This window comes from Amblyomma maculatum, chromosome 4 (assembly GCF_055883805.1).
Source record: "Amblyomma maculatum isolate TAMU_Amacu chromosome 4, ASM5588380v1, whole genome shotgun sequence".
Lineage (NCBI taxonomy): Eukaryota > Metazoa > Arthropoda > Arachnida > Ixodida > Ixodidae > Amblyomma > Amblyomma maculatum.
In genome coordinates this window covers 90413572-90441206 of record NC_139347.1, presented here as the reverse complement: position 1 = coordinate 90441206, position 27635 = coordinate 90413572, and the positions used below count along the sequence as shown (strand labels likewise).

The 27635-nt window shown below is 44.9% G+C and overlaps 1 pseudogene; it reads right to left on the bottom strand.

Moving 5' to 3' along the window:
- Positions 1-932: 932 nt before the first annotated feature.
- On the bottom strand, positions 933-27635 carry LOC146191630 (glutamate receptor 3-like; annotated as a pseudogene).

The following is a 27635-nucleotide window of genomic DNA, read 5'->3' as shown; positions in this document are numbered from 1 at the left end:
CTCCCTTGCTGCCGCTGCTTTGGTTAGCTCTACACATTTAACCAGTCGGTAATTACTACACCTAAATCCGTCGCCTTGTAAGGTAAAAACAATTTCTTGGTTTTTTTTTTTTTTACTTGTTGACAAATAACGCGTCAAAGGTTTCCTTTTGATTCTTTAGTACATACTGTGAACCCGTTTTTTTTTCTTTTGTCTTTTTTATCTTGTTCGAACCGCTCGCTTGCGTCGGATTATTTCAGAGCCTTAGAAGACGTTCGAAGCTAAGCGGGTCGACCCTATTATGCAAGCGATGTCGTACGGAACATGCTCTTAAAAGGCTGCATGACTGTATAAACGCTCAAAAAACGGCTCCTATGAAAGAACAGGCGGCTTTGTCCTACATGGAGGATTCTTTTTTCACAATGCAAAGCTGAGCGCCTTCAAGTATTACGGCCACTGGGACCGAGGCTACCCAGCGAATCACAAAATTGCGTCGGAGGTCTGAATCCCATCACTTCGCCACCTCAACCTCTGAGCACGGAAACGGCACAATCAGGAATTTTTTTTTTCGGGCTGCCAGGGCGTCACCGCAGGAAAATGAGGCTTTTTGTCTAATTGACGAAACTCTTCTTAAGAAATAGTGGTTAGGGATAAATTCTTGTGTTTTCATAACAAAGAAGTTCTTTTCAATGAAAGAGTGTGTAATTCTCAAGTGCTCAAAGCATTAAAAAGAAAAACAGACCACTCAGCACCTTTCGCTTGGGCGCAGTGTAACACAGCTAGTTACCACATAGCCGATTACTTCCGACTAGCGATCATTAATCCCAGAATTTAACTCCTTTGTGACGTTTCTGCAGAGCACGTATAGATAATAATCAGCTCTGCGCATTGTGACGCAGACTTGCAGAGGCCTCAGCGGCTTGCTCGGGGGACGCGAGGCCGACGGGGGACGCTCAGACTTCGGAGCTCTCGTATCCTCCGCCGCCGCCCTTGGGCGACTCGACGGGGCTGTGGTCGATGGACTTGATCTCCGGGTGGTTCTCCAGAGGGTTGACGGCCAGCGGCACGATCCGGTCTGCCGTCACGTCGCGCGTGATGTCCCGGCTGTCGTCCGCCGAGTCGGTCAGGTTCTCCACGTCGGCGATGGGAACCTGTGGTCGCGTAGAATAGTGCGTTGGGAACGGTCGCTTCAGCGGAAGAGGCCAATGTACAGGCACTGTTGCAGTTCTCAGAAATCGGAGTTTTCGGCGATTACTTCTCTTAGAGCTATGTGTAGCTTACGATGAGCAGTTCCGCCGAAAAACGTCACCCGAGATGAACTCCATAGGTGATCACGAACTGATACGTGCTCAATAACAAAGTTGCTCCCGAAGCTTTTAATAAGAAAGTGTTTCTGATGACATAGAAATAATTGCACTTTATTGAGAATGGAGCATGTGTGAAGCAGAAGTCAACATAATCATCGCAAGACTAACTTCACCACCATCTTATCATCATCACCACCACCCATCACTACACATTACGCAATGAAGTTAATCTTCACTCCAGTGAGGGTAATCTGTATTAGACTAGAGGGAAACTGAAAAATCCCCCACTTTCAACGTGTGCGACTCACCACTTTCAGAATCCTCGAACCCTCGCCTCAGTTTTTGAGAAACAACGATTGCCGACATTTTCTATAGACTTCTAGTGGGAGCTTCGACTGCACTCCGCAACTGCCTCTATAGCGTGCCGTTTTCGGCCGTTTACTACTGAACCATGCACAAAGTTGAGCCTGCAGGTCGCGATCGTAGCTTCAGCGGAAATCTATTTGCCGAAGACAGTAAGGAAGTGATAAAGTGCCCCTGACCTTGACCACTTCGTCTTCCTCTTCTTCCTCGCCCACTTCCTCAATGGTGAGGTCGGCTCCACCCACGTAGCTGCCCGTATAGGCGCTCGGGTTGGTGCCCGGCTGCAGGAGCTGCGTCTCCACGCCTTCCTCCTGCGGACAGCACGTGAAGGCCGTTAGATCATCATCATCATCATCATCCGGACCTATACCCAGTGCAGGGCCGAGGCCTCTTCCATATCTCCCCGATTAACCCGGTTCTGTGTCAGATGCATCTATTCGATTCCCACAAAGTTTCTAATCTCGTCTATTGACCTATCTCTCTGCCGCCGGCTGCTACGCTTCTCTTCCTTTGAAATTCATTGTCCCCCTTAGCGGCCATCGGTTGTCATCCCTTTGCGTTACACGTCCTTTCCGTGCCAATTGCTTCTTGATTTCTACTAGGATGTCATTAACTCGCGTCACCATTCGACCAGCTTCCTCATTTCTCGCACACACCGTGAATCTCACGGGAAAGCGGCTGCTTAAAGCGGGCTGCCCGGCATGACTACAAGGTTGCGACACATACTGCCCCTTGAATGTTAACAGACGTCGGGAACAAAGGTGAACACGATGACAAACACTGGAAACGGAACGCGCTGTGCGCTAGACGAGTGGCTCTGACGACCTCAACATCATCGGCTGAGGAGGGCGTTTCATGGCGGACTGACAGTGTAAGTCCTCTCACATGCGCAAAAACAAACTGAATTCCTGAAATGAAACTAAAATAAATTGATATTTTAAATTCTATCTATTGCTCATAAACGAAGTTAAGTTTAATGTTGAGTCAATTAAAATGGAGGTGCACAACGTATGAATAACGTCTACGTAAGTAACTTACAGCGACGCATTGGATATTCCTATTTAAGTAGAAAGGAGCGGCTCGAGTTTATTGGCAGCGCACGGATTCGTGCACAAGTGGTGCATGCTCCATAGTTCTTAGGTAACGACTGCGCCCACAGAAACTGTATATCTTGACATTTTCGTACGGGACTATACCACCAACACTGTCCCCCAAGCATGCCGGGAAGCTTGAAAAATGACATTCAAGTTAAACCACGGGATTCTCTTTCCGGTGTGTTGCGTGCGCATTGTGCCGCTGCCTAGTTCCATTCAAATGGGGTGCACTGCGCTGTATGGAGACAGAGTAACTATATACGGGTATATAGTATCCTATATAGTAAATACTATGCGTAGAGGCTATCACCTTGATCTGTTCGTCGTCCTTCTCCTTGTTCTTATCTTTTTTCTTTTTCTCTTTCTTGGGTTTGGGCTCCTTGGGCTCCTTGGGCTTCTTCTCCTTCTTAGGCTTGGCGGGAGACTTGCACCACACCTCGGCCACGGCCACGGCCACGGCTATCAGCAGGCCGGCGCCCAGGATGACGAACCAGCCGCCAACCTTGGTAACTTCAAGCGGCACCGCCTTCTGCATCGAACAAGAACAGGCAGCTCCAGTAAAAAATATATATGCGGAGCAAATAGGATGGCAAGATTTAAAGTTTCCGGGCTTACGCTTCTTCGAGCTTTCCGGCCTTTTCATGCAAATCAAAGCTGCTTGCCAGTTACGTGCACTGCTTTCCAAGATGACTAGTTCGGAAACTGATGCCACGGCGGTACTCGAGTACACTTGCACTAGTTATGTCTCTGACTACAGTGACAACTGCTTGGCGTGAGAATCGCTCCCTATAAGCGATATTGAAGAATTGATAATTTTAAGCTGATAACCATGGCCTTTCTATTAGAAATGCCGGTGCTTGTTCTTTAAGCCGAAGCAAATTCTCGCTGAATTAACAATACAAGCCTTATCGGGGGAAAATGTGTCTTTATGTGATTGAATGAATGCAACTAGCGCCATCAGACCGGATTATTTCCATTGGCTGGCCGGAAGTGCCGTTGCCAGCCTAGAAGAGACAGCTATTACGTTTCGACGGGCCGTCAGTGTGTCCGTGTCGCCGCCTCTAGACAACTTTGGGGAAATTTTAACCAACAGCTAGACGAACCGAGTGAATGAATGTGCACGTGCGTACGTGTGCGTGTGTGTGCGTGTGCGTGTGCGTGTGCGTGTGTGTGTGTGTGTGTGTGTGTGTGTGTGTGTGTGTGTGTGTGTGTGTGTGTGTGTGTGTGTGTGTGTGCAAACACAATCGTGAAAGAATGACACAAACTCTATATAAAGGCATCAAAGCTTCCAATAGGTTCGCATTGCCAACACGCAATGCAGTTGGGTGGCATTGTAAAATTTTTTCGAAATATGCACTCGGGGAGGCGAATGGCTAAGAAAAGCTAAGCTTCAGCTACATCACGTAGTCTGAATGCTCAGTTCGATAGCTAAAATGGACTGCACGACTAAGGAGTACCTGGCTGGATTCAAAATAAGACGACCACTGGAAAATTATTTTCTTACTGACGTTGATGGTTCCTGGCCAGAAGATGACGGCCTTAGCCAGAATATTCAAAAATGTTAGTATCAGTAGCTAGTCAAGCATTTTACAAACTACTGAAAGAAGATTCACTGACTGTTTAGCTCGGCCAACCACACAATATCGCGGAATATCGTGCGGTAGAACTTGTCCTGGAGGTCGACTCCTGTTTACTCAGTCACCGAACTCGCTGAGTCTTGGCAGTCATTCTTAGTACATAAGTATGCAGCACAGTAGTGACAGAAACAAGAAAGATGGTCACGGTAAGTCACAGTTGTCATGGTAATCCTTAGTAGATTATTATTAGACTTGGTAGCCTTGGCTGTAGGTCATAGTAAATATGCTAAGTTGCGGTTAGTCGTAACAAGGCACAGCGGGGCAAAGTCTAGCCTTGTATTGCAATGCAAGACTTTGCTCGTCATAGTAAAGCATATCAGAGAGCTCGACAAGGGCTTCACGCAGGCAGTGTTAAAATCAGAGGCAGCCAGCTAAAAGTGCTACCGCGGCAAGAAAAAAAAAAATAAGAGACTTTTGCGACTAAAGTAGTGAAAGGCGAAAGTGCCGCATTCTGCTACGCAACTGGCAATAATTAGTAATTAATTTTTATTTTATTTGATGAGTTAAAAAGTAATGAATAATTAAGTAGGTAATTAATTACTACTGAAGCAATTAATTGATTAGTGACAATAATGAACTACTTAATTAGTCGCTAATTGATAAATAAGTAATTATTAATTGATCATTTATTGACATATAATCGTATAAGGCACGCATTCGCGCATACTGTGGTGGTACTCTGTGATTGGTCGACACCTCTATGACGTCATCCCGCCTCATCCAATCAGAACGCCGCAAAAGCGGGACACATTTTGTCCACGACAGCATGAGCCATTAAAGGCTTTCGCCTTAAAAACTTTCATGCACCTGCATACGTGTTTCAGTCTCATCTGTTGATCCCTTACTAGCTCAAGATGAATTCTAGTATCACTTAAAGAGTCATTTCACGTCCAAAAAACGCCGATTGTTCGATACCACTTTTTGCTATTGTTTCTTTTCTTCTATCTTAAGTTCCTTCATTTCTCTCTCTTTCTCTCTCTCTATAGATTATATAAAAATACATCTCACTTTATTTGGTTTGGGGCATTCTTCATTTCCGAACCATTTCTTGTGCAGAGCAACAAGTTCTTCATCTTCTTGGAGCCTTGCTATAGTGACGTCCAAAATTTTTCTGAAAAAAAGCCATAAAAAGGTTTCGGTTTCTTTCAGTTGCATTTCAAGTAGATACTGGTTACGTTCATAAACATAATTAACGCGTTTGGTTGCAAGTCATTATAGATAATGCTTCGTCGCGGTGGTGCAGCGGCTAGGTTGCTCGACTGCTGTACCCGAGGATGCTTGCTGGAATCCCGGTCGCGGCGGCCGCTTTCAGATGAAGGCGAAAACAAGGCGCCCATGTGCTGTACGATGACAATGCACGTTTTATAGAGAACCCCAGGTGCTCTAAATTTCCGGAGCCCTTCAGTCAGGTGTCTCTCAATGTATGAGTCGCTTTGGGACGTTCCCGTAAACCAAACCAAACCAACCAAACTAAACTAAACTATTATAAGTAGTTTTACATATGACCATAATAAACGCCAGGTGGGTGGTGAAATTCACTCTAAGCTTCAAGATAGTCGCTCTACAACTTCTCACGCATGTTCGTCGCACGAGTTCGTACTTTTGTGTCGTAACATTTTACTTACTTCTGTCCGGCGTTGTCTTCATACGCACTGATTGGCTAAGTAAACGGACAATATTGCGGTCTAGAACGTTTTCTAATCATCACTTTTGCTTTGCTTTCGTTCATCGCCATCTCCAGTATAGACTCTGAACGGTTTCTGAACAGAATTGCGTGCTCTTCTGTGCGCCTAAAATCTACACTTTCACAGCAGCCTCGCTGTTGAGGTAGAAATCAAGAGGCAGCCGTGCGAGAAAAAAAGAAACAAAACAAAACAGGGCAGTAGGAAAAACCGCGTGAGATATCACTCACTTGAGAGGTGATTTGTGCGATACCACGACGCCGTACCCGGACGGCTGAAAGGTATCGCCGATTTGGACGAGATCGCAGGGTGCCTTCTGCGTGGTATAGTGAATCTTCGTGGTGTCCACTATGAAAGCGTAGTTTCCTTCTGACTCTCGCACCCTGTTGACACCTTCTTCGTTTGTGACTGTCATTGTGTTGTTGAAAGAAGCCATAGAGTCCCACATTTTCGCGTAGAAGGAGTCGTTGGTATGCTGTAAGTGAAAATAGATTTGGGTGCTCTTACTTAGGGCTATTCAAGCTTATCGCTTACTACCAGCAGTTTTGAGCTGTCAGCAGCGTACTAACGACACAAAGGCAACAGTCAACTACACGCAGGGCAACGTCTCTTTTTGTTTCCTGCCCTTTTTCTTTGCGGTGCAGTTCTTAATATTTGTTTCAGAAGCATGTCTCACAGCCGCTGCCGAAGGAATTGTTCATTCGATTAACACGAGCTGTTTTTCTTATTTAGAGATATTGGATTGAATTGGTACTGAGGCTTCTCTTTTTTATCAAGTGTACCAGAAAGGTCTTAGCCAAGTCAATTCCCTACTGTGACGGAGTCTGTCTCGCCATGGCGGCCACGATATTGAGGTTTATGCAGAAGGTGTATGGGACGGTCGTCTTTATTTAAACTCGCAAAGTGTGCTTTGCGCCAAGATTGATCAAAATGTTAAGAGGTAGTGTTGCTGGGAAGGAGGTGAGGTCAAAATGCGTGGCACTGGGAAGTGGCAGCATTGGAAAGATGTAACACGAGGAAGCGCCTAGTAAATAAACATCGGTAACATACTCCTGGTCGGGTTTGGGGTCGAGGTAGGCTAAATTAATCCTGTTCACTGCATTGGTTATCAGAAGCACCTGAGCTATAGTGTTTTAGAATTCCTGTGATTTAAAAAAGGTGTTACCGGGCGGCTATTGGATAATAAGCATTCCTAATGTTGTGGAGTTAATATAAATTCAACAAAAGGAAAGGTAAGATGTAAACATTATGCTCTGTCATATTTTGCAAAGAATGAACTGAAAATGGCATAATTGAGTTATGGCAGACCATAACACAACCTAATAGTGTAATAATCTTAAGATGCTATTTCAACAACTTTTATTACTCTTAAAATGCTATTGCGATAACGTTCATTACTCTCTCGATTAAAAACCTATTAGAATGCATGAATGGAGTGCTATATGGTGGTAGTGATAGTCACCGTACTATTGAATACAATGGCGCTTGATGATACAGTATTAGTGGGCTGGTGACAACAAAGTTCTCATATGGAATGAATTCAGAGGTATACCAGAAGCGAAGGAGGAAGGAAAGAAATAAATCTGCTAGTAGGGGGTGAGAGCTCTCACCTTGAAAAATTCTTCAGTTGCAGAATCCCGGACAATGCCGTACTCCACTTTCTCTTGCATGGCCAGTTCCTTGACATCTTTTACTGGTCCCGAGGGGGGCTTAAATGGCTGGTTCACCCAAAGCTGCGCCGTGTACATTGATAACATCACCAGGACAAAGAACCACCAGCCTAGGCTGATGAGCCGACTCCCAACGGATCTGGAAAGAGAGGTGGTAGAGAATTAAGACGATGTCGAATGCACTAATCTGCACATTAATGACGACAAAAGTCACTGTACATATGCATATTAGTCACGAGCGCTATGTTGCAGAGTATGTAAATTAACAACAGTAATAGAGTGATGAAAGGAAAATGCGTAAGTTAACGCACAGATAACGGCTCCCATTAGATGAACTGACCTTTTGGTAGAAAATAAAATAAAAACAAATGTTGGCAAAGCTATTTGGTGTGATGCTTTAGAACGGCTCTCGGGACTTCTCACGAAAGTCACAAAGAGGATGAGAAAAGGTAGGCGCTAAATAGTGGATGTTCTGCACTGAAATTGTGTGCTATACGAGGTAACCATGTGAAAACATTCAACATATTATTGTGTCATATACATTCTCTAAAATACGATCGTGCATAAGAATAGAAATGAAAGCGTTCTATTCGAATTTCACCGCGAGGGAAACAGATGTTTCTAAGCGTTTAAAAATAACAAAGATTTGCTTCCAAGCGCTGCTCTACAAGTCACCACGAAACTATGTGACAACTTTTCTGTTTGCGAAGCAGCAGTCCCGTACCGCTTACGGTTTTCAGTCCAAAGTACTTTCATTAATACCGTCCTGGTCAAATCGTACTGTCAACCAAAACCTAGCTCTGAATATATTATACGCTCATCTCACGCATTTAATTCTGTGAGTGCCATCAAGTGGTCGAGTTCTCAGATTTGTACGTGTTTTTTCAGGTTTCGCGTTAGCCGACAAAAAAAAAAAAACAAAAAAAAAAAACACGTTCAAATTCAGTTTTCGTGCCACAGAAATCTAATGCGTGCTGTGAGGCGAGATGATGTGAGGACCCTCACCACAAGATAGCTGACCGCCTGCGGTGGCCTTCATGGGAACTTATTACACGCCGCTTTTATAGTTTCTGAGCTTCTTCTGTACCCAAGAGTGGCGTAAAACTTACGGTTTGGTGTATGAGATTTATTGACCCTAGGCTACATACAGTTTAAGAGAGGCCGTAGTGGAGTGCTCCAGTAATGTCGACTCCATGGGGTTGTTAACATGCTTCTACATCGTACAGTACAGGTACACCTTGCGTTTCGCCTCCATAGAAACGCGGCCGCAACAACCTGAACCGAACACGCTACTTCGTCATCAGCAAAAAAAAATAAAAAAAAAAAATAAAAAGAAATAAAAAATAAAAGAATTTGCCACAAAGTGCCTTGTTTGGCTATGCCTTTAGTGTTGCTTTGCTTATAACTTACGAAGCTGAAGCAATAACCTTACGTTCAAAAGATATCATTCGCAAGAAATCTGTTTGTTTGGGAAATGAATATTGTGTGACGTATAGGCAAGAACACCAACAAAAAAGGAAAGAAAAACAGAGTGCTTCGGAACCTACTCGGTTCGTTCATTGCGTATAGCAGCGGGAGAGATGTAGCTTGCCTTTTTAAAACTTCGATTGCCAACCAAAACCTAGATCATTGAACGTAGCCCGGGGTTGTAAAGTGTGTGTGTGGGGGGGATTCCAGGGGCTGGTTTATGTTTCCTCTCATCTACTGTATGTGCCATGGTCTCCTGTTTAAGCCTCTCCCGTACATTGAGATTAGGACGTCGAGAAAAGGAGCGCTGCCTTGTTGCTCGCTCTCGACTGTGAGCTGTTTAGCTGGTTTTGTTGAATCTAGGTGCCAGAGAAGCTTTTTCTCTATTGAGGTGTTTATCACACACAAGAAACCTTTTCCATTGCGTGGATGATTGCTGTTTGCTTACGACCATGTTTACGATCATGGTTTCTGGATCAGTTCAGTTCAGTCATTCAGTCGTGTCCGACTCTTCGTGACCCTATGGACCATGTCACGTCACGCTTTCCGGCCTCTCACTATCTTCCTAACATCACATAACTTCATCTGCAGTGCCTCGAGGATGCCATCTAACCATCGCGTTCGCTGCCTACCCCTTCTCCGGCGACCGTCAACCTTTCCCAACATCAAATCTTTCTCCAGCGACTCCTCTCTTCTCATCAGATGACCAAAGTAGGTGAGCTTTAACTTTAGAATTTGACCCTCCAATGAGCAGTCAGGGTTTATGGTCGCCAATATCGACTGATTTGATTTTCTGGCAGTCCAAGGAACTCTCAAGAGTCTTCGCCAGCACCACAATTCAAACGCGTCAATTCTTCGGCGGTCAGCCTTTTTCACAGTCCAACTCTCGCATCCATACATCACAACAAGAAAGACCATAGCACGAGTTATACGGATCTTGGTTGGCAGACTAATGTCTGTGCTCTTTACTAGGCGGTCAAGGCTAACCATTGCTCTCTTTCCCAGAAGCAGGTGTCTCCTAATTTCATGGCTGCAGTCTCCTTCCGAGGTAATCTTGGAGCCCAACAAGAGAAAATCTGTCACAGCTTCCACTTCTTGTCCCTTGATGCTCCAGGACTTGATAGGGCAAGACGCCATGATCTTTGTCTTTTTAATGTTCAGTTTAAGTTTGTGTATACAGAAAGTTAACCCCCAAAGAACGATACCTGCAGTTAAGCTCGAACCACCACAGTCCCCACAACGCATGTATTACATGAGCGTTACTGAGGGGAGCAGGCGCCACCTGTTCTTCTGCGGAGAAAACGAGAAGCATAAAGAGAGGAATCGTTTATGACCTTCGGAAAAACTGGTGTGCCACCTCCTTCATGGGTCTTATCACCAAAAATTAAAAAAAAGACCAAACAAGAACAGAAATAATTTCGCATCTGGCCCATGCGCCTGCCAAATAAAAAAAAAGAAAAATGTATTTTTATATTGTATGTAAATTGTGTCTGTGAAATGTCGGATCGTATATTCCGAAACGAAGGGCTGCAATAATCACAAAAATCGGCTTCTGCCATAGGACTCCTCGTCCACCGCCCAAAAGACCGACATCCAAGAGAAAAGACTCAAGGCGGGGTTTACATGGTGTCCCGGCTGCTCGGAATAGCTGGACACAGAGCCGCGCTAACGCAGGGGACTCTTGCTACTCTTGCTGGAATCATGGAATATACAAAAGACGCGAGGAAAAATAAACCAATCCCTGAAATCTCTCTTCCTCCCCCCCCCCCCCCCCCCCCCTCCGATATTCTTACATCCGCAGGGTACGTTCAATGATCCGGTGGATGACATATCGAGGGGTTAAAAAGGCAAGCTGCAAGTTGACTACAGTTACACTGTTTCTCAAAAGCTTCCCAAAACATTGTGTTTTTCTCCCCTTTTTGGTTGGCGTTCCTGTCTACCTTACCTTAGACTGAGCTCGCATATTGCGAAATCGTCCGCGCGATATGAACGACCGGAAGTACTTGGCACATCTGTCATCATCTTTTTCAAGAGGCTTATTGTTAAAATATTATATCTGACATCCATGCAACCTAGCCTGTTAATCTAGGCTTAGTTACTTATGGAAGTTATAATGCATTAGTAAAACATTTTGCCATTGTCGTGTGCTTTATCCCCTCCAACTGCCCTTCGCATCCTTACGTATTTAATTGGTGGCATTTTTGATGACACGATTAGAGGTGAGATCTGTTTCTGTGATGTTGTTGAAAGAGGAGAAGAATTTCGGCAGACGACGTACTTGGGTCTACAATTGTTGCACTCCTCGGACATGAAGGCCCCGAGCGCATACCACAGACTGTTGTAGAAGTGGCTGCAGGCTCCGGGCGGCGTGCGCGGGGGCGTGGCCACGGCCAGTTGAGCCGGTTGATGAAGAACAGGAGTAGCGCGACGGCCACGTAGGCAGACAGCAGGCAGAGCCATACCTCCCACGACAGGGGCCGCAGGAAGCTGAACACACTGAACACGCTCAGCGGTTCAATGTCAGCCCGCCGCGCCAGCACCGCAAGTCCGGACTCATGAAGGGTTCGGTGAAGTATACTGCCTGGCTGCGCTCGGCAGTTATGGTCAGGGGAGCCACGGCGATGTCAGCCTCCTGTGGCGGTGGAGCAGCAGCACAACTTTAGAATCACACCTTCGCATGTTTGTCGCTTTCCCACATATAGGGTAACTATGTAACAAAGCACGCTTTACAGGAGATAAGACTTTCGGGTTGTTTCTGGACCGAATGTAACAGGAGACGTTATGATATGTTCGACTGACCGTGGCCTTGCAGCAGAGGCTAGTTAGAGAGAGGGAGGAGATGGGCGTTTGTTCCTGTGCCGTTGAGTGTATTGCTCGGACCATGGGTGCAGAAGCGGGAAGGGGAGAATTGACGGCGCGGGTTGCTGGCGCAGAGGTAGAGGACGGGGACGAAAGGCCATCTCCTTTCATACCTAGCCTCTGCTGCAGTGCACAAGAATGTGCGCCGTGAGCTTAAGGACATACCTGGGGTTCGCAAGTGAAAAACGCGTTTATTGAGGCTGGCGAATCGCACTCGTAGTTTTCTCTTCTCATACACTGATTCTTTTCCGCAGATATCCCCACAATGTCTATACTGTAGTACGTGGCTATAAGCATAAACAATTACAGCCGATTTGCATAGTGAATCAATTGCGAAGTAGGTGCGCGTTCTTACCCCTGCTATTTGATTATGTGCATTTCTACACCTTGTTATGTTTCATTTCACTTTGGTGTTAAAGGTCCTCATGCCTACCAGATGACTCTCTCTACATGATTCATTCTTGTTCCTTTTCATTTGTTACATTTGCATGCAGATGAACGCAGTTTTTGTGATCTGTGCGAATGAGAGCTCCTTTTAACGCACGGAGATTAGCACAAGCTGCTGCGTGATGCTGCGAGTGTCGCCTAGCCGAGGTCTAGGGAGCATCGCGGGTACAAATCTGTTGGCCGTTAAGGCTGAAGGGTGACTGAGACATGGAGAGGGAGGCCAAAGTCGAGGGCGAGCGAGCGACAAGCTGCTGCTGCTCAGTTCAGAGTCAAACACACTTGTTCAACACTGTCCAAAGATAGCTGCGATGACTGCAACTGTGATACGTGGCGCTCTCTCATTGGCTAGGCTGCGTGACGCACGTATCGCTACCTTACCTTTCGCTCTTCAAGTTCACTTTGAGAGAGAGAGAGAGAGAGAGAGAGAGAGAGAGAGAGAGAGAGATAGATAGATAGATAGATAGATAGATAGATAGATAGATAGATAGATAGATAGATAGATAGAGAGAGAGAGAGAGAGAGATAGATAGATAGAGAGAGAGAGAGAGAGAGAGAGAGAGAGAGAGAGAGAGAGAGAGAGAGAGAGAGAGAGAGAGAGAGAGAGAGAGGAGAGAGAGAGAGAGAGAGAGAGAGAGAGAGAGAGAGAGAGAGAGAGAGAGAGAGAGAGAGAGAGAGAGAGAGAGAGGCGCCCCCTACAGACATCGGCGAAATCTGTGATTGCAGCTAGTAGGGCTGCGAACTGAAATAATCTGATCCGCCTAATTTTCAAGTCTGTCGCTCCGAGAAGTCAAAATGGATGCCATGTTGGCTACTTATTGCCTCTTTTGCACTTTCTCCTCATGACCGTGACGCTGCACGTCATATCCTAACGCGCCGTTGTCCTTATTGCATATACTTGCAGGAAAATGTGTTATGGTATGGCACGGTAGGGTATGACATATGGGGTTTAAAGAGATACTGAAGACAGAGTGAAAGTCACCTCTATCGATCGGACACCGTGTTCTAATTAAAGACAGGAAGACTACTGCCACTTAAAGCGGACCTCTTATAGGCCAGTGAATAACATAACGTTTCTCAAGTTGAGTGCATCAGTCGACGCTATGGTACACTGCAACTCATCTCGAAACGGTGGCATGCCATTCATCTCGGAAAGAATGACGCCAGTTTAAATCCACTGATAGAAAAATATTTTAAATTCAATTTTCTCGCCTTTATATGCACATATTCCAGCCGGAAAAACATCATAGATGGAAAAAGCCGGGGAATCGATTTTTTTATGCGGTTATTTATATTGAGTTGTCAATCTTCAACGCGTCCAAGCGACATGTGGGACGCCGCGAGAACTCGGAATCAACTCTTTTTTTTTTTTTTTTTTTTAACCTGCAGAGCATCGCAAGGTACACGGGTGCGGTCACGTTTCGGTTATTTCAAAACGCAGCCGCCGCGGCCAGGATGAAACCTGTGCTCTTATGCTCAACAGCCGAGTGCGTTAACACCTGATACAGCGCAGCGGGTTGCAGCGAAATATGAAGTATGGCAATACTTTTGTTTGAAAACAAGACTATAGGTTTCATATAAAAAAGCCAAAATTGACAAGAGCAGAAATGCGCACTTAAGCTGTATATTGAGAAGTTGTACGGCTTATAATGCATTTTGCGGTTATTTATCTGCTACGCAAATGCAGGGAAAGAGGAGAGACCCTTTACGTATGTGCTCACCTTCCTGAGGATCTCGCCAATTATTCCATTCCATCCAGACTGCGACGACTTGTCCCGCACACCGTACTTGTTGTCTTTGACGATGCGAATGCTGTAGTCTCGGCCCATCGACCGCATCAGTTTCACGATGAGGTCCTTACAGTAGCCTTCCAGATTGTCCTCATCTTCGCTGGTGTCATTGGCGTTCTTGTACATGAGGAATGGGGGTTCCTGCAAAATCGCATGCATCGGATGGCCTACATGGTCTGCAACTCGGTTTCTATCATTTAGTGCCCGGCAAGGTCCAGTGGACGTTAAGTTTCTCTCGAGAACGAAGCCTTTCAATTTCTTGCTTTGGCGGTCGTGTTTTGATCCGAACAAATGGCGAAGTTTAATGCTTGCTGCTATTTTAATGCAAAATAAAGAACACCCGATGGATCAAATTAATCGCAGCCTTCGATTTCGCTGACCTTCTTATGTGTTGCTCACTGGAAACATGTTTGACGTAAAGTTTCGGGAAATTTGGACTATGGCTGATATATTCCAACGATTGGCCCTCACATAGGCCACTTTGGCTTATTTTCAAGCCTTAATACGAGCGGCACTATACATACTTTGCAAAGAGAACTGTTCATACCACAACTTCCGCAGCTGAAGACGCGTAATCGCGCTCCGCGGTAAAAACGCATCCCGCTGCTGAACATAGCTGGCAGTACCATTGCTGTCGTGCGTTGAGGCATATGCGCTCACACGCTTTACGCAGCCTTTGGATAATGTCCCTAAAGCGAGATTATATGTTATGGATGGTTTCTTTTGGCGTCGTAACCATATTAACAAGCCAGTTCAGTCAGACTGTTTGGCTGACCCGTTGTACCACTTACCACAATGGTAGTGACCACGAGCTTCTTCATCGAGGGCTCCGCCCAGGTTGGTTGATAGCCTCTGGGATCTGGCTGCTTTATGAAACCGGTTGCCTGGGACCAGTAGCCGATCTGCAGGAACGCAAAATGGGATTGCATTTCGTTATTACTGCCATCCGAAGAAATCTACGTGGTCTGACGAAAGTGTTAAGGGGAAATTAAATGTAATAAAAACACAAACGCAATTTGAATAAAGATGATTTCTAAGGTCAAAACGTAAAGAAAAGATAAACTGAGAAGGATGCAGTATGACTCAATCTCATGCATGTTAATGAAAGCTCTACATCCCGTGAGAATAAGTTGTTATAATGTCCTGAACATGTTATAGAGGTATGATTGCCTGGGGTATGCTGAATATTTTACGATGGAGATGTTCATGCTATACTTAACAGCAATGACGAATTGCCGCACTTTAGATGTCCATGATTTACATGACAGCATCGAAGACATGAATTACACCTGAAAGTTCTTTTATATGCGAACGTAACCGTATATATCTTTTTTTACACTCTTTAGTTATGTTATCTGCCAAATAAAAGAGCCTAGCATCCCTAGCATGCAGTGAATTCCAGCAGGTCAGAAAAAACAAAGAATAAACAGACTTATAAATGCTGGACAAATTTTAGTAAACAGTTTTGGACCGGATTTTTTGCTTAGTGTATAACTGCATCGTAACTAATTATGTATCTGCAGATCCTCCCTTGACAGGTTCGTAGCGTTTCCCTATTTATTTTCAAAAACGCATCCCTTACTGGTTTTCTATAGTAGTCCTAATAATCGGGCTGAGCGCAAGAGAACCATAAGAACCAAACTTATGCTACATGGCAAAAAGAAAAAGACCATTTCTTACCATTTTTTTTTTTCATAAATCTGTCTTACATTATTCCGTTGCTGTCTCGAAATTAATTTCAGAAAAGACTCTCCATTGCTTTTTTTTGTGTGTGTATGGCAGTTTTAGCTACTCAGTGGGAGTGCGGGGAAACACGAAAAGCAGACGACTTTTTTCTACGAATGAGAAGCTTAATCAGGTTGTCCCCATTAGCATAAGTATTGTTACAATACTCCATAGTTGCCGTAAAAATAAAATGTATTCCAGAAAGCCCACTTTGCGAAAGCGTACATGAAGGTCTTTTACGCCTTTATACAAAGGGCGAATGGAAGAAAAAAGAAATAGGTTTCATGCTCGTGCTTTCGTATGAGAGAACTAGGGCTAAGGAGGCAGAAAGGGTACCTTTTGCATTTTTTGCTGGGATGTAAGTTCCATGACGTCGACCGTGTATCCTATTCGCTGTCCTTGCTCGTCGAACATGATCTGTCCTGTGGTGCCGTTGACAGAAGTCTGCGTTCACGAGGATTGACAAGAATCGCTATGGTAGCATCACAATCAGCGGGGCTGAGATTTACTTAAAAATCGATGGTCACGTGATTCATCTGCTGGTGGAAAAGATGCCAGCTGCATCGCAGCAAAAGTAGCTGACACGTTGTCTTGTTAAGGGCAGGATAATATAAACAAAAACATCTGTAGCGACAAACAATATAGATTTTATACAGTTGAACAGGCCACGATTATTAGGTTATTGGCTGCTATAATGATGAATTCGTTGCCTGCAGCTCTAAGCTGCAGGCAATATGCCATTATGCCATTGAAATAACTGAAAAAGTAGGAGCTATCCCTCCACATGTTGCCAACGGAATGAGTAACACGCATTCGTTTTCATTCTTCCATTTTCCCAATAGATCTTTGTACCGGTTGCGTTCAAATATAGCCGATGAGTGAATTTCGATTACTGGCCGCTGCTTAAGTACCATTTGGAAAGTTAGATGGGGGGGGGGGGGGGGGGGGTAGCAACATTATATATGAAAAGGAAAAGAACGGAGCACTAGGGCATTGACGAGGACAGGAAAGGGCTTGTAGCTGCGTGTGTAAGGCTTAACTGAAGTTCAGACACTCTCCAAGTCAGTTGTATCTTTTATGCTGCGGCAGTTATCGAATGTCATATACTGGATAAGCACAAGGCACCTTAAATTCAGAGAAGAGATAAGACTGAGCCAATCTTTCCAGAAAATTTTAGTCGAGTGCCAATGTTGTGCTCACTTTAATAAGGTCAAAAAGCCCGCTATGAAGAAATAAAAAACTATGGAAGATAGATCCCTTTCTTTTAACCCTAGTCGGCCGAAGTATTAGGCTGTTTGGACGGTAAAGGAAACCACACGGCATTATATAGTAATGTACGGTAGAAGCACCGACTCACCTTTTTAAGCAGCTCGGCAATTGTCTGGCCATGTTTGTAGGGCACGAGTGGCGAGCCGTAACACTGAGAGTTCTGGCCCGAAGTGGCGTCCTGGTAGAGTTCGAGGCCCAGTTCCGGGCGTTCGCGAGACAGCCGTGTCAGTGTGTCGCTCACCACCAGCGTGGCATCGTATGCCAGGGCTTCTTCCTCCTAGGGAAAAATTAGGACGCCACATTGAGGCATCAAAAGTGGCACAACTTTTCACGGCCTTCAGTCCACACTATTCACATTTCATTCATTAATAATATACGTGATACAATGTACAACCAAGAGTAACTGTGCAGCCAAGGGTCCCTGAGTCGCGAATTTAAACGGTGCTCTCCAATATACATTACACGTTGAAATAAGTAGCAGTAAATAGAACACTACATTGTATGAACAAAAAGAGGCAAGGAACGAAAAATTTAATGTTCATCAAAATGAATACAAAATACTGAAGATACCTCGTTGAAATTAAAGTCTATAAGAATAATAAAGGATGAATTATGAATCGCACTTGTGTAGCAAAAATTTGAAAATAAATAAAAATAAGAATACGTCAAAAAGGAAATAAAATATGACAAATATGAAACTGCTGACATCTGTCGCAGAAAGAAAAAGGGAGCGGCACTCATATATCAATGACTCCCGTGTATCAACAGGTGACATTTACGTTATGAACAGCCTGAGCGATGCCACATCCTGTACCCTACAGTGTATTCTTTCGCCTCTACAGTAATGTTTCACACTCTGTATCTTTACCATTCGGTAGGACAGGAGGTACATTAATGATACTGTCAACAGCATGCCGTCTTGATAGCATTTATGTATGCAACGGGATAGGAGAATTAATTCTTCAGTACTAGTGTAGCTTGCATCGCTTCTTCAGGGAAAGCCTACTTAAGTTTTCTGTGCATGGAGATCCGGAGAAAAAGCGAGCAGCAATCAGGGACCATGCGAAGTAAATGAAGCGGGCGCCACTGAAAGCTGCAGAAAGGGGGCGGTGCCATCACCAGGAGCTATCCCGTGATGCTTTAGCCGCAAAGAAAGCAAATGTTGTAGCACGTTGTGTCGCAATGTCTACACGAATTTGTACAAAATAAACACGGAAAGACTTGTCCAAGAGCCAACCACTTTCAGTGACAGCACGTCAGGTGCAGTTTGTAGGAAGCGATTACGCTCGAGACTAAGGTATAAAGCACTCCTGCGGCAATACCCTCAACTTCGACTGCATGGGAAGTTGAAATGGCCTAATGAATCGCTCGAAACATTTGGGCGACCAGCTTTCTGATATTACGCACTCTATCGGTCTCACATTTCACCAGGAGCTTAAGCCAGTCTTCGTTGTGGCAGTGCTCGACGTTCTGCGTGCCATACACGAAACGTTTTAGTCCGAAGGGGAAGTCCTGGGGTTCGGCCTCGCTTACCGTGACGCTCTCGGAGGAGCTGTAGTAGGAGTCTCTGCTGGCCGCCCTGACGGCGCTGTGGTGGCTGCTGGCCTCCTCTTGGAGGATTCGCAGCGCCAGCACTTTGCTCTCGTCGTACACCTTGGTGTCTTGCCAGTGCTCGGGAAGCGTCTGCAGAGGAGACACTTTGTTGAGCGCCCGTGTGGAGGGTATGGAAAGATCAACATGTCGGAATACCAACAATGAAATGTTAAAAGAAATAAAAACACTAAAGACTGTGGTTATTATAAAGACTGTGACACACAGGCGAATATTAGCGGAATAAAACTATCTAATGAGTTCTGCTTGGTCTGAGGTTTGTTTTCACAGCGTTTGATTGTTTCGCGGCGATTAAAACTAGCCCAGCTCAGAGCTTACAGCATTCGCTATCAAATAGAAATAACTGCGCTTGTAAATATGTTAATGTCAACGAAATAATGCCTTCTTCCCAAAATTTTGGTCACGAGCATCAAGTAACTACAGAAAGATGATGGCAGTACCTTAAAATATGAGCTAGTGACTTGAAACAAACACCTGAATACGTTTTTTTTTTTGCCTTATGACTTTTAAAGGCAGAGCCTTGAGCGATCATTAAAAGAATCTTTGAGTAAATGTAAAGGAAAAAATGAAGCGATTGATCAGCGCTTTTCTTCACTCTCTTTTTTTGTTTTGGGAGGGGGGGGGGCAAGTAATATTTTTCCAGGAAGATAGAAGAAACTATCGAAACTGCCGGACGCATACGGCTATTTAGTTCGGGTTCGACTCACGTATCTGGCGTAGAGGAAAGTGTAGTAGGCTCGGCGCTTGCCGTACGCGTACTGCACGATGCGGCGCGCCGTCTCCAGGCTGCAGTCGAGCAGTATGAACTTGTCCGTGTCCCACTCCTGGTTCTCCCGCTCCTGAAGGAACTCGAAGGCGGCCTTTTCCCCGCGTATCCGGCGCACGTGCTGCACCTCCAGAGGGTAGTCGGCTGGCAGCGCGGCCAGGATCTCCTGCAGTCTGTCCAGGCCTGCCGCGGAGAGACGCATTGTTGAAGTGGCTACGCCGCACCTCTCATTAAGGAGCACCAAAGAAAACTTGCTGTGGGCCATCGAACAGGTGGCACAAGTCCTTGCAAAGTTTAATGATGCTGGCGGGACGGTGATGATTACTTCTCAACCCGCACCCTATTCTATGTAGGTCGTCTCGAGCCATCCCGACGAAATTAATTTCATCAATCAAGATGGGCTTAGAGTATTTGTCGAAAATTGCAGGGCTACGATGGACAGCAATTGAAGCATGTGCATGATGAGGTGGTTGCTTGTGCGGCATTAGATAGTCGGGAGTATTACTAACCTCGCTCGTCAGCTGCGATTATTACTGAACGTTTATGACGGTAGATTAGTCATGCGGTTACTTTCGATATCAGTGAAGGCTCAATGTGGGCTAATTAGGTACAGTGGGTTTTAGTTTGCATAGTTTTTATATAAGTGAAAACAGTTACATGCAGGAATGGCTGATACATACTCGCAGAAATAAAAGGGATGTGTAGGGGGGTATATGCCGTCAATTTTTTTTTTTGCTTGCGCAGAAAAAAATAGAGCGAAAGTGTTGCACTCACTTACCTTCGGCAGCGTCGTAGATGTAGTAGATACGCGGCCAGCGCAGGCTGTGCACCAAGGCAGCGAGCGCCCCGTGTGCCTGTGGCCTGAGGGTGATGCCGAAACGCGTGAGCCGTGACGAGGCTGGGCTTCGCATCCCCGAGGCGCTCAGCAGGGGCACCTGGAGCCGAGAGGAGACGGCCGCCAGTGCCTCGAGCACCGTGCCGCCGTCCGGGGACACGAGCAGAGCGGCGCCAGAGCTCAGCTGACCGCAGGCTGCGTCGTTCGAAAGGGCAGCTCAGACAGCGACAAGAGAAGCGCTGCCATTCAGGCGTGAACACTATTGTAACACTATTTTATACTGATGTTGAATATGCAGCAGGTAACAGGGCCTCGGGTAAGCGTATCGGGGTCAAGCTCGTGTGGCGCGCTCGGGTACTTGGCTCTGGAGGTAACGCTCGCGCGTGCGGAGATATGCAAGACAGGGGGGCGCGACGGCTGCAGTTTACCGGAATATAATCAGGTTAGTGTCTAATTGCGATTTCTGCGCGATAGTGTTAACAGCTCCGTTTTCAAAAAAAATTGGCGTTGGCGTTGTTGGCGTCGCGGAATGTCTGTGGCAGGTGGTAGCTGGCAGCTGATGGGGCCGGGCATTGATTAGAAATAGGGTTGTGCGACCTCACGCGACCACGTGACAGGACACATTTGGCAGGAGTCCCCAACTCGAGCTTCTCAATCCGTGAAGATGGGAGAGGTTGAATGGAATGTTACGCAGCTTGAAAACAGTGACATGTGATTTTTGCAACCGGCGTGGCCTTGCAGTGTGTAAGGCCACGGCTTGCATACACAGCTGCTGCTAGGCAATGTAGTGAGGCTGTTACTGCAAAGTAGGCGGTTCGAAATTTTAAGAAAATGAAGTGAAACACTTTTTTTTTCTTTTTTGCAATTACACTGTATCAAAACAGGTTGAGACAGCTGCTGAAGAGAATTCAAAACGATCGATTTCCGAGAGGCTGACTATAGCAGCAGCGTCTTGTGATGAATTGTATCCAGTTTACACTTGCTTCCAGCTTTTATTTTCTCGCCCATTGTCCTGGTTGTAGAGGAATTATTTTTTATTGGGCATCTTTTCTAATGTTTTTTTTTTTTTTTGTTGAAGTACGCAGCAGGTAAGGTGCAAAAATCTAGACGACATGTTTTGTTTCATAAAGTGAATGAGTGATGTTTACTCTAATCTGAACTTCTTTTTAACGTTGATATTCCATTCAACGGCACAAATTTCCGACAGTCATTATAAGAGCAACTTCAGCGAGGGTCATCTGTGCTCTTTTCTATCATTCCATATTGCACCGCATAGACTGGAGCGATTGGTGGAGGATCTTGTATTCAGGGTTTGACGGGTAGTTGTATAGCTGCAGAGCTGCAATTTTCGTGACCCTTAATTGTGTAAAATGGCAATGGTTTCTCCGACAAGCGCATTGTTTGTTTTAGAACACAAAAAAGAACCCTGAGACCTCATGATAGGATGCTAAAAATTCAAGCATCCTAATCTCAGACAGCAACGTACCGTCGTTGGTGACGTTGAATGTGTCATTGTCGAACACTCTGGTTGTTAGTGGGGTGATCTTGTAGCGATCTCCAGGGGCACGTTGGTTGGTGTACTCAATGACGTCACGAAACGCTGTGACGACACGATGTGGCTGATTAACTCCCATCACCAGTCCTGTGAGGGAAGAATATCCATGCATTAGTTTTGCGCAGCCAAGCAATGCACTCAGGTGCGGCTTAATGTAATGGTTCAGGGTCAGACAGGTGTACAGAAAACAACAGCTAGGTGAAAAATAAAATTCCTATATTAAAGGGATGCAGATAATAAAACATTATTAGAATTGTTAAATTTCCCAAAACGTAACCATTGCTATAGACGAAGACAGCTAGTACCAGCATAAATTACGCTGCAGTAGACAAAAAGGGCTTTTTGAATCCAAGAACCCTTACATTGATTTTTTTCTCTCGAAGTTTAATCGCGCAGAGAAATTCTGGTTTTTGCTTTATATTTGCGAGGTTGAACCTGACTTTATGGACTGCTGCTATTGTTGTGAGCTGAACTGTCCAGACAGAGTTAAAGAAAATAAAACTATGAGAAACAACGGAGCACTAAACGTAGATGATGTTTTCTCGTCGGGGTCACCAAGGTCAGCCTGTAGCTCAGCTGGTCCGACAATATCCACGATGTTGCTCGGCTAGTCATACACACGCTATTGTCTCTAAAAATACATTCGCGCATCTAGAATATTCTGGGATTCTTTCGCAATAGGCAAAAAGCGCTGCCATCCTCTATTCTGCATTTCGCGTCAACAACGGTGTTCAAAAGATTTACCTGATGTAAAAATCACGCTGAGCAGTTTACCGAAAAGTCGTTTAGCGTTATTAAATCGCCTCAGAAGTGCAATGTTTCCCGCATCGTTATTTTGTTCGTGGCCTTGAATTATTTGCTTTCATTGCTTGATACACACAGAGGTGCCTTCAATAAAGAGGCGGATGGGATGATGACGTTTTCTTTCGAAATGTCGACTGTGTTTACTGCCGTTATTTTTAGCAGGTGCCTGAACCCACAATAGTGTGCACAGCTCATATTTCCTTTAACCTTTCCGACATTTTAACATTAGTTTATTGCAGAAAGAGAAAAACAGAGAGACGACTTCATATTGGAGGTATACCTGCAATAAAGAGTGCTCTTTCTGTCTTGGCAACGAAGTTCCAAAGAGCTTCGTGGTTAAAAACGACGGCACATATATCGGTTATCGGAGGTCTCTATAGCGTCCAGAAATGGACTAAAACTAACGAAGAACTGCCTCTCAGGCTCTTAGCCTTATGCTCAAGTAGCTTGAGCTTTACGTCTAAAAAGGTCAAAGCTTTCAAAAAGTTGTACAGCGCATTCGAAGCCTCGCGGCTTGTAAAGTCTCAAGTACCTTTCGTAGGAATTGATTTCCTATTTCTGGGTGCTTCAGTGCACTATATGGCGAATGATCTCCTGCCTCATCTACCTGGCTGTCCTTTATATTTCCAACTCATTGCCCTCTTCTAAGGGTTGGTGCGAAACGTCCAACTGGGGCCGAACAAGGGTGTAATGAGCATCTGGTAGCGTGGCGAAACGGCGCTTGTTATATTGCAGTGGGGCCCGAGAGGAAGGAAACAACATTCAGTTTTCACGTGACTATAGTTGCAGGACACCATCAGGAGTTGGTATAAACTTCGCATTTGTTTCTTTAGCAGCCCCTGTTGTGAGGAGGGACTCGTTGATGGTTACAGGAAGTGTTCGCGAGCAATGAGAAAAGTTAAAATTAATACTATCGAACTCTCTGGCAAAGCATTTCTCCTCTACAGTTCATGCGATGGCAAGTTGAAATATTGCACCGTTGTAAACAAATAATGTTTCCACGTTGAGTTGGTTTGATAGTTTCTCTGGTTTGACCAGAGAATATGAGCTAAATTCACCGCACGCTATAAAACTTCCCACACGTAGTTAGACTTGCACAAGAATAGTCCCCGATAGAACGTACGGAAAAATGCACACTCCACGCACCCGCCGCCATAGTCACGACCTGAGAACTGACTAGAGAACGAAAAGATGGGATTCTTTAAGGCTCAGAGAAATTCCATGTACAGTTTTTTTTTTCTCTCTCTCTGGTGTGCCGCCAGGGGAGTGCAGCAGGCGCTGAAGTGAGGGAACATATGAAGTCGTGGTTAGCATTGCAACGCCTTCGTCCCTTAGCCGTTGTATAATTGTTCGCTGGTCGTAACTGGAAGAATAATTGTGCAAGACTCGCGAATAGTTAGCAGAAGAGGCAGCATAGCGCGAAGTATGCCCTCAAAGTGAAAGTTGAGTACCTTATCTCTGGATGGAATGTGATCTGAGTGCCTTTTCAGCATGTGATAACAGACGTTTTTGGCTGATAAAATGATACTTTGGACGAAAATGGGCGCATTTTGTTTTGAGGAAGCACATAAGGGCAAAGAATCATCACTGGTTACCTTTCTTTGAAAACACCTGATCATGTCTCTCGATCTATCTTTCATTGCCGGTGAGAAGGCACCAAGTTTTCAACATACGGCTTGTTTCTGGAAACAGTCCACTTTCCTTTAAACTTAGCCTGCACTGTTTCTATATTTTGTTGAAAAAAAAAAAAAAGCTATACACAAGCTACTTATTTTTTCGGGCGTATCATAAAGCAAAATCGAAAATACACAAATACTGTTTTCTATCTACCAAATGCTGCCAGTTTTTTTCCATTTTAATGCTTTTACTATGCGGAAGAAATAGCTTTTCTGTTACACTCCAAGCTTTCTCAGGCCTAAACGCAGATAATAAACTAGAAACGGTGTGTGTGGAGGCAACGTTATGTTTCCTGTTTTTCTGCTCTGGAAGGTTACAGCTGCAATGCAGATGTAGACATTGAGAGGAATTTTAAAATTTTAAATTGCAACTTGAAGCTGAGCAGTGTAGTTTCAAATCAAACAAAACAAAAAGAAAGCATTCCTTCCGTATGACGTCCCAGCATTTAGTCCTAACGTACAACTGTTTTCCAGAAGTTTGGCTGACACCAATGAACGGAGCGCAACAATTTTCGCTAAACAGTCTTTAGAGGTAACTCTTCTCTAAAACCTGGACGTTACTTATTCAAGGCGCAAAAGGGAAAAATGAGGGAGCAAGGCCGAGAAGGTTAGCCAGAGAAAAGTACCGATAAAAAAGGAGTGTTTGTGAGCGCAATGCTACGCGACATGAAGAAAACAGCTTGAGCGCATTCAGTGCTTCTGCCCCAAGCAAAAAGACTATGATGCTTAAGACTCGCTATTAACATTTTGAAAAGTTAGAGCTAGCTAATGAAGATTTGTGTGACAGTAACGACAAACTAATGAAGTTCAGTGTTCTTCTCGAGTTTCCTTGGGCTGTTGTTTTCCAGCCGTGCTGGAGTGGAATACTCAGTGTCGGTTCTTGCTCGAGCACATCCGTAGGCAGTGGAAGAATGATTGCGACAACGGACAGGGATATTGAGAAGAAACCGCTTGTAGTTATTCCCTTTTGCTTATGAGCGACAAAAACAAAAAGGAAGACATGAAGCTGAACAGAAGCTATATCGCCGAAGAGCAACAAAAATTGCGAGGAGAAATCCAAGTACGGGCAAATCACTTAAAATAAACAAACCAGCAAGCTGATTCCTTGTGCCAGTGTGTTATAAATAATTAGCGCCTGCAAAGACCTCTGAAGGCATCAGACGTGCTATGAACACAAATATTTGTTAAAAAATAATACTAAATGTTTCCTCTATACATTGTATCCCACGCAGGTAAGAATTAAAAAAAAAAGTTGCCTGTTAGGTTAACAACTCATTTTTTCGGATGAATGAATCAGTCTTTCAGTGACCGAACGAGGGCGAAATACAGTAAAAATCTGCTGCAACCTGAGAAGGAACACATCACTGGGAATATAAGTCGGTTGTTCTCTTGGGCGAGCGTTTGCTCGAAGCACCAGCCCCAAGCAGCAGCGCAACGCAATGAGTCAAGCAAGGACTCTTTGCCCATTTGCTGCAGCATTAAGACGGTTTCGGTTTTCTCAATATATGCAGTTAAATCGAAGAGTGCTGCCTTAGCGGCTCTGCCATTGATGTAGACACGCGCTGCAACGGCGGATCTTTTTCCTGAGGAGGCTCACGCGGTCCCTGACCCCGGGTCGAAAGGAGCGCTTCTTTCTGCTCCGTTGACGAGCAGCGCCACCGCACTGCATTGCCTCCATGTGGCCTCGTAAAAGAGGCGGGCTGCGAAGGAGCCGGCCGCGAGCGCCTTAGATCTAAGACGGAATCGACAACACTGATGCGAGAAAAGCGAAAGACCGAGCTCCAGGGAAAAATCTTCCATTTCAAACATATCGTGTCAGCGTCCATTGACTACTTGGCTCCAGGTGGATATGCGGTAATTAAGCTTGTATATCAGGTTCCCTGAATACGAACGTATACATAATGGTGTTGTCCTACTTTGCCGAACCCAGCGGAGATCAAAGCGTGAAAAATGAAATAAACATCCTCCTTGGATGGTGTACCCATTTGGAGAAAAAGGCCTCTGTTAAGCGTGGGCTATCTTTTAAACGTACAGTGCGTATTTATGGGTTCATTCGATCAGTCTATACCTAAGATTTACAAATTACACAGCTAGGTTTGTGGCCTAGCTTTGATCCTTGTCACTGAATGACAGACTTTTTAACTTTTGCAAAATCTACCATTTACTGGAATTGCATTTAAGGATTTTTACCTCAATGAAATGTGTGATCTTAAATTGAACGTCTGTAGATTGAGAGCATCATCCGACTAGTGCAGTATAGAATGGAAATCATGAATTATCTAGATCCTACAGTCCGTCAGGAGGCACAAGACATTTCTCATCCACACAACAGCGCAATACAGTCCTTAGGGACATTAATGAACCTCTAGATTGATAAACTATGCCCAAAGCTTCTAAAAAAAAGTTTAAATTCCTTATCAATTCTACACTCGTAGCAATTCCGCCTATTATGCGTCATATTAACGTAGCACTGTCGCGTTAAAGCGACCTTAATATATAAATTCTCTGAAGGTTCTGTCTTTTCACTAACGAAATGTGCATTTTAAAGGATGTTGGTACGCTTGGGCGGGACCGAGAGTTCAAGAACTCTCTATTCTCATGAACAGGACCGTCGACTGTGCTTGTTAATGCAGTTTGATGGATTCAGAAGTTTTTAATATTGTTTCGAACAATGCATGCTCTGGCACTTCTTAAAGTGCAAATGTTATCGTACAGTATTCCAATGCATTCATTTAAAGCCCTACAGCAGCAAGTTGCGGTGTGCGTTAGCGACACACTCGACCTTCTTCAGTGCTGAGCTTTCTGGTGAGTATGAAGTAAAACTCGCGATTCATACTAAGTGCATGCACATTACGATGTTCCAAAACCTAGACCACAAATAAACCAAACTGCACAGCGCTAAGCTCTGTGCAGGGCCCAGCTCGTGCAGAGGGGACAAATGTGTGGTGCATTGCACTGCACATTTGGTATACTGGACGCACATGCGAAAAAAGGTTTCTTACCTATCTTCAGTGCCTCTGCACGGTGGTGCAGCGCCAGGAACAAGAAGAAAACTGGAAGCCACGCACTGGCCAACCAGCGGCGAGCTCCGCAGCATCCCAT